Genomic DNA, 8,220 nt, shown 5'->3' with positions numbered 1-8,220 from the left:
GTTAGTTGTTAAATTTCCATTTGGTGCAAAATAAGGGGGAAACATACATTATGCATAATACACTTTGTACAAAAATGCAAATTAATACACATTTATGTTTATTATAGGTAAGAAGTGAGAAAGTTGCTAGAAAAATATTGATAAGACAATAATGTATGGGTTAGTTTTGACTTTCTGCAGCTTACCAAATTTTGGGGAGCTGGAATTTTTTATTAAAGTTCAACCATAGCTTTTGATGTTATTAGAGATTTCTTTTTCCTTCAGTATCTTTTATTTATCTCTATTTTACCCTCTGGCATCTATGATAACTTGCCTTGAGGTATTTCTCTCTAGGATTGAATCCCCAAATGGAGCGTGATGCCCCATGCCTGTAATCTCAGGACTGGAAAGACTGAGGCAAGATTATCTTTGCAAGTTTGAGACCAGCCTGGGCTACAAAGGAAGCTCAAACCCAGTGTGAACAGCATAGAGAGACCCTGTCTCAAAAAGACTACACACACACACACACACACACACACACACACACACACACACACAGAAAATGTCTTATTTTTTTTGCTTTTTTATACTTTCCTTATATTCTCCTCCTACATAATCATATTGGTTCCTTTTTTTTAGATTTTTATTTAAGGAGAAAAAGAAAAAAAAAACAGAAAAAGGGTACAAGTTATATAGAATTTCAAAAAAAATAAACATTTGGAAATCACTAGTTAATAGATTAAACATTGTCATCTTAGAAATAATTGTTCAAGTTACAAAATTAAAGCATATAAAGTGGACATTCAACAGTGAGACTGCAAAAAGTTCTGTTCAATGATCCAACAAAAACTCAGTAATATGGTTATCTATCTTATATGCTTAAATATACATGCAGTTATATCCTTTAGAGCACTTTCTTTTCCTCTTTTTTTACAATGATAATTACACATTTTGGGTTTTATTACTCTCACAGTTCTTATTATTTTTTTGAAGAGAATAAAACCAAATGTGACATAACGAAACAGAGTCAAATCAAAAGGATGGACATAGTACGTAATGTAAGAAAAAATACAAGGTGATCAACAATGGTTACCATAATTCCTCTTGCTATCTTAAAAAGAATTGCCTATGCAATCAGTTATAATAAAATTGAACAAAACAGTAAAGAACAAAAGCAATAAAACCAAAATATTAGAGACATTACAGGACTTCAAAAGAAGATAATAGTCAAACAGAATGGGCATCATAGTGAAACTTATTGTCTTCAAAGTTGTTGCCTGTACTCTTAAACTTGGTACTATCAAGCAAAACAGAATAGATTAAAATCAGTCAAAATAAGATGGTGAGAGCAGTATAGGAAGTTAATAGGAAATCAAAGTGGGTTACTGTAATATATCCTGCTATTTTTAATCTATTAAAAAGATAAAAATTAATTAAATTAAATTAAAAAAATAAAAATAAATAAACAATAAAAATGAGATTGAGATAAAAGAGGACATAACAACAAAACAGCAAAGGTCAGAACATGTAAGCAAAATAGTGTTTCACCACAAGATATCCCAACATAAAATTAGTTACCATAGTATCTCTTTCCTTTAAATCTTTGAGTATAACTTTGTATACTGTAGCATCATACATATCAAGACAATGTAAAACCATTCAAGAGAATGACAGTATTACAGGGTATTTAGAACTAACAGAAAATGAACAATGGTTTCTGTATTATCTCCTTGTCTATAAAAGTTTCTGTTTATATTATCACATATAATAAAATCCAATAATATATAACATGTTAAGACTGATGGAGACAGAAGAGCAAAAGCTTGATGCAGCTTCCAAACAAGATAATAGTAAATCAGCACTAGCTATTATGATGTCTTCTTTTCTCCAAAATAGCCGTTCATACCATCCAACCTTCTCTGCCTCATTTCTGTTGAGCTCTTTTTCTGTCATTAGTTGTCAGTTCGTCTTCTTCATTTCACTTTCTGCTCCATTCATTGTGGCCTCTCTGCCACTGTTTGTGGAATCTTGGTGTTTTTCTCTTTTTAGAATGTTCTGCAGTATTCTCTGTAGAGTTAAATTGGTGTTTGCAAATTCTCCTAGTTCCTCTTTATCCTGGAAGCAATACTGATCTGTCTCTCCCATAATTTCTAGGGACAGTTGCACAGGATATATCAATGTTGGCTGGAAGTTATTGTCTTTCAAAGCTTGAATTATTTTGCTCCACCCTCTTTGTGATTTGATGGTTTGTGGTGAGAAGTTTGCTGTAATTCTGATGGATATTCCCTTGTAAGTGATATGTTTCTTGTCTCTGACAGCATTTAACATTCTGTTATTAGATTGGATTTCTAGAATTTTGATTATTATATGCCTGGGTATAATTCTGTTTGGGTTGTAGGTGGCTGGGGTCTTTATGCCTGGGGTCCTGTATGCCTCATAGATCTGAATATCTTTACCTTTCTCCTTCACTCTTTTTTTGAATAACCTTTGAAGTTCATTTGTTTGTATCCCTGCTTCTTCATTTACATTCCTAATTTTTAAATTATAGATCCTCTTATTATCTTCTAGCCTTTGTATTGTTACTGCTTGTTTCCTTGTTATTTTTAGAAATTTTTCCTTTTATGCTCCCACATTACAAATCTGTTCTCCAGTTCAGATAGTCTATCCTGTTTCTTTCAAGCTGTTATGGCAGCTTTCAATGGAGTTTTTAGTTTCCTGGTAATCTCTTTGAACCTGTTTCATATATTTTATTATTTCTCTATTTTCACCATCAAACAATTCTCCCCTTTTTTTCTGTTCTACCATTCCACCATCTGTTTTTTCTTGGGTGGTGTTTAGCATTTCTCTAACTATTCTACTTATATCTTCCTTTACTTAGTTAAATACTTCACTTGTGAACTCTTCTATGAGGTCCTGGAGGTATCACTTTATGTCTATTGGTGCCATGCCTGATATTGCATGTTTTATGTCCTCATTCTCCTTTGCATTTACCTTTCCTGGATCAGTATTCTCAGGATTGGGAACTTGTTGCTCCCTCTTCCCATACTTTTTGTTCCTTCCATACAAGCATATATAGAAGGCCCAGTTTCTTTCGTTGTTGGTTACAGTTTGTTTGAATCATGCTGACTAGGTGTTCCAACCCACTGCAGTGTACTATGGAGACAAATGCTAATACTATTTATTTCCTTATTTTCTCTTCCCACTCTTTCTTAACAAGGGTAAGCCCTTGTGCTTCCTCCTTCACTTTTTCTAACTATGCCAATTAAAAAAATATTATCACTCCAGAAGCTGTCTTTGAATTGCACACTGAAGAACTCATTTTATGACTGACTCTGCCCCTTCTGCCTCCTTCAGCTCTTTGGATCAACACAGTTTAAGTTGCCTGAGCAACAGTTTGCATATTTCTGCTTCAGTTGACTCCTATTCTTACTTTAATGGTTTAGCTTTGTTCTAAAACTAATTTCCATGTAATTACAGCATTTGTGTTGCTTCACATTGTTCTCCTATATATTTAAATAAATATATCAAAATTAAAGCCTAATCATTTAATACTGCCTAGATGTCCTTGCATGGTCTACTTGAAACACATTCATCTTTTTCCTCATTTTTAGATATTATCTTTGCATAAAATTTCCTCTTTCCTATTTTTCTTTCTCTGCCTCTGTCTCTCTGTCTCTGTCTCTCTGTCTCTCTATCTCTCTCTGTCTCTTTTTCTGTCTCTCTTTCTCTGTCTCTCTCTGTCTCTCTGTCTCTCTGTCTCTCTCTCACCCACCCCTGCTCTAGCTCTAGCTCTAGCCCTAGCTCTCTTCACCACAGTGATAAACTTGGGGAAATTCCTCTTAGCAAATTCACACATTATACTGGGTACTTTCCACTCCAGTCATTCTAAAGTGGTGAACTACAAGCTTCTTGGCAGAACTTGCTACACTATTCTGTAGGGTTCTCTCTGTTTTTTTTTTTTTTCATTGTTGTTGTTTGTTTGTTTGTTTATGTTGTTGTTTTTTCCCCATGAAGTAACCATCCCAGTTTTGTACTTTTTCTTTAATCTTTCAGAATTTAATTTTTCAGAATTCATGTCAGATAATATCATCTTTTGTAGGAAAGCTACCTTGGTTTGCAGTCTCACTCTGAGCTTTCAGTTAACCTCAGGGAACACCTATGAGAATAATTTTAGAGCTATGTTTTTATATGAATACATAGAATATCACTTGATTCAGCAAAACTGTGCCTCAGAAATTCAGAAGTTGTTTGTCATATGCTGGCTTGTTCCACTGTTAGGGGCTGTCTAGGAATGTACATAAGAATGTGAACAATCTAATTGTGAAAAATCTGTATTGTGTATTTGAATTTACTGGGGTTTCATCTATTATTTTAGACACAGTGAAGCTGTCCCAAAAATGTCTATAAGCTGATTTTGGTTACATTTTCTTTATTCTTACACTGTTCTCCCAGAAGGAAACTACAATTATGTTCTTTAGATAATATTCTAAATTGTTTGCACACATAATCTTGAGATTCTGAATAACACTTCTCCTACATTTCTTTTGCTACATTCTGGTACCTTATCAATGTAACTATTTGGAGTGGAATACTTGAAAGTTGTATGTGATGAAGACAGAAATGAAAAGGCCCCACCACCAATGTTTCTGCTTTTAGTTGTGTTTGATTTTGTTTTGCCAAACAGATGAAAATTTTTTTATGATTTTTCAAAAATGATTATAAAATTTTTTACAAAATTTTTAATGATTATAAATTTTTTCTCCTCATCATAGACTTAAGTTTCATGATATCAACTGTACAGTATGTGATTGCTTCCAAAAAAACAGAAAATTCCCCTGATTTCTTCATGACAGTGGAAGTGGAAGGCCATGAAGCTAAGGGAACTGCAGTTGTAGATATGTGAGTTCCTGACATGAACTGCTTGATCTGGGATTGGTCTGCTCTCTGAGCTTCTAAGCTATCTGTTTGCAGCATTTCCTGTTCCTTTTCTTACAATAATGTTCGTCTTGTACGCTTGACCACAAAATACCAAAAACCTTTGAACACTGTTTTTCTTAATGATAGTGAGGGCTGAACCCAACCAAGGTCATTGCATTGAGTTACATAGATACGCTTTTTGGTTTTGCTTTATTTTGAGACTACGTTTCACTAAGTGTGGATTTGTCATTCGGGGCTCAAATATCACTCTTCTGCCTCACCTTTCCAGAATGCTGGGATTATAGTACATACCATCACACCTGGTCCCATGAAGATTTTACCCTTTCTCAATAGCATACTAGTAATGCAGGCCTGTCTACCTGGTCTGTCTTTCCCTATGTACTCTCCACTTTAAATCTTTGGTTGCAAACTCCTTGCTGAACCCAAGTGTGTCTGTGTAATTATGGGCACAAGTGACAGAGTGAGATGCCCTACACTCAGTTTCCTTATGTGACTAATTTTAGCTGTTATTTATATTCTTATGTCTCAGGCTTTCCAATTATATTTAATTCAATTACATATTTAGGGTCTGAGATTTAGCACTGTGGTGCAATGCCTGCCTGGCAAGGATGAGGTCCTGAGTTCAATTCCCAGTACCAAAAGAAAAAAAAAAGTTATATAAAATGTTCATTTATGAACCAATGCCAATTAGTATTATATTTCCTATTGCTGCTGGTTTAAAAAAGAGTAAAAAGTAGAAAACCATTAGCATTTGTTCTACATTTTATTTTCATGCTTATAGAAACTTTACTGTGCTGTTATTAGTTAATTTTATTATTTTTGAGCTATGAAAGAAGAAATTGAGGATGAGTGAAGTTAATATCTTATGAATGTCTATAATACTCATAAAAGCCACAATTTGTGATTAAATCCAAGGTCTTTTTAAATCCAAATTTCAATGATATTTTTTTTTTATTCCTGGGATGCTTTTGGCATATCTTTCTTCTAGTACCTTTTCTATGGCTCTTCAGTGGTCTGTCTGTTTCTTTATCAAGATCTTTCATGTCCAGAGAGTTGAGAACCTTGGATCAATTTCATTATCCATGCCTTGCCAAATTCACTAGGATCGATGTCCTGGCCTGCAGGTAAGTCCATGGAGACACTATAGGGGGAGTGGAGATAAAAGGGGACAAGAGACACAAAGAATGGAGACAAGACAGAAGTCCTATCAAGTCTTGTTTATTCAAGGAAAATGTAACAAATATATAGGGTATTGAGGATGCGGGAATTGGATTCCAAGACGTCAACAGGTAACTTAGCAACAGTGGCAAAACTGAGAGTTATAGGTTAAATCAAATTTTCAAATTTCCCACATGTGGGGCTCATAGCATAATCCCTGAATGGGCCAAACAAGCTAAGCAAGGAGCTGCTTAACTACCAAACTTAACTCCTAGAGGGAGTCAAGGCGGTGCAGCCTGAAGATATATGGTGACAGCCAAATACAGGGCTTCCCACAGTGGGGAGAGAGAAAGTATCAATCCTCAAACATGCTTTTCTAGGTACTCCTTCACAAAACACTGAGTCATCTTGAGTTTTCAAGACTATCTCCCTAGATGGTTTCCCAATGCAATGCTTCCAATGGGAAACTGGAAAATTGAATAGAAAAATTGAAAGTCAAATACACTGACATTGCTTGGCTGTCCTGAGACCTGGTGCCCTGCCTGGAAATTATCAGGAAAGTGGATGGGGATCAGTCTCACTTGGAGTTTTAGAGAATGTGGTTTTAGAGAATCACCAGCTTGCCATTAGCCACCATTTCACAGTGTGGTTTTAGAGAATCACCAGCTTGCCATTAGCCACCATTTCTTGAAATTAGATATTCTCTCCTTTCCCTGATTAGTTGTGAACAGAAAAGAGGTAACAACATACCACAGTCACTCCATAAATATCTAAGACATTAATGGTGCTTTCTCTACCATTTTATCCCCAAATCTATTGGGAGATTCAAATCAGATTAGTCCTCACGTTGAAAGGATGCTCCAAAATTGGCATCATTGCTATATACACCTCTGCAACAAAGGTCACTCGAGTTGCACTGAATCAACGCCACATTTTCCCAGGTGCATTTTATAGCTGCATGCATTCCACAGTGTCAAATCCCATTTATTCCCCCACCATGTTAATCACTCTTCATATTGCTGAAACACAGTACACTACAGTCACCACCATGGTGTATGACACAGCAGCACAGAGGATGGAAAGATTACTCAGAGATGAGACTTGGTCTAAACACCAAGATGTCTAGGGGGACTGTATTACCCAAGGGCATACAGCATTATAGAGAATGTCAGAAAGAGTAGCAAAGCCACGAACTCTATGTTTTTTTTTTTTTAATCAAGAATATCAGTACAAGAGAAACAAAAAACGAACAGATTGGCTAAGAGGCTGTCTCAGGACAGGCGGTTTGTCTGGGAAAGGAGAAGCATAACAGTCAGCCACACATGTTTCACAAATTTAAGCTTATTGTTAATTAACCTATTCACTCCTTACAAAACCTGTGTGCTTTTGAACCTAGTTTGAACCATTCATTCCTCCTCCAAGTCCCCAACAACTCATGACATGAAGGAGGAGAGCTGTATTTAATTTCACAGTTTAGTCCACAGCCTGTCAATTCCAATGCTGAAAAGCACAGTGGAAGAAATCCACTTACACATGACTGTAGACAGGAAGCCTAAAAGAAGGGAGGAGCAGGGGAGGCAGATATAATACTCTTCCAGGTCATTCACTCAGTGCCCTGCCACTTGCAAACAGACCTAAGCTCCTAACAAGTCTACAGTAACACTGCATGATTGGGTCACCTTCCACAAGCTAAGCTCATGAGTGCATGACTTTCTTGAGAGACATCCTTGACCTGAATCATAACATTCACCTTTTGATAGGGTCCAGTGATTGTGATTTAAAAAGACAGACTTGAGATGAAACAATCAATTGATGTGTTCCCTTAATGAAAATAGGCTTTGTGGAAAAGATTGAATACATATTTACACACTAAGATTGAATAAGTATTTTGACACTATTATATGTCTGGCATTCCACTAGAATGCTACATGTTGATGGGCTCATTTAATGTCAGTGAGTTTGGAATTAGCATCTCCAATTTATCAATGCAACTATGAAAACTTGGAGCAGTTCTGAATTTACACCTTCATTTTACACACTTTTTACTGAAGACTTCCCACACAGTTAAGAATCTTGTGACATCTTGCCATTCAAGAGAAGCTGATGAAGAAACATATTGTGTGAGATCACATACTAGGTGTGCAA

The sequence above is a fragment of the Cavia porcellus genome, unplaced genomic scaffold, assembly GCF_034190915.1.
Source record: "Cavia porcellus strain 051 isolate PalLab524CR breed Dunkin Hartley unplaced genomic scaffold, mCavPor4.1 scaffold_4, whole genome shotgun sequence".
NCBI classification, from domain to species: Eukaryota; Metazoa; Chordata; class Mammalia; order Rodentia; family Caviidae; genus Cavia; species Cavia porcellus.
Note: the sequence above shows the minus strand (reverse complement) of the source record.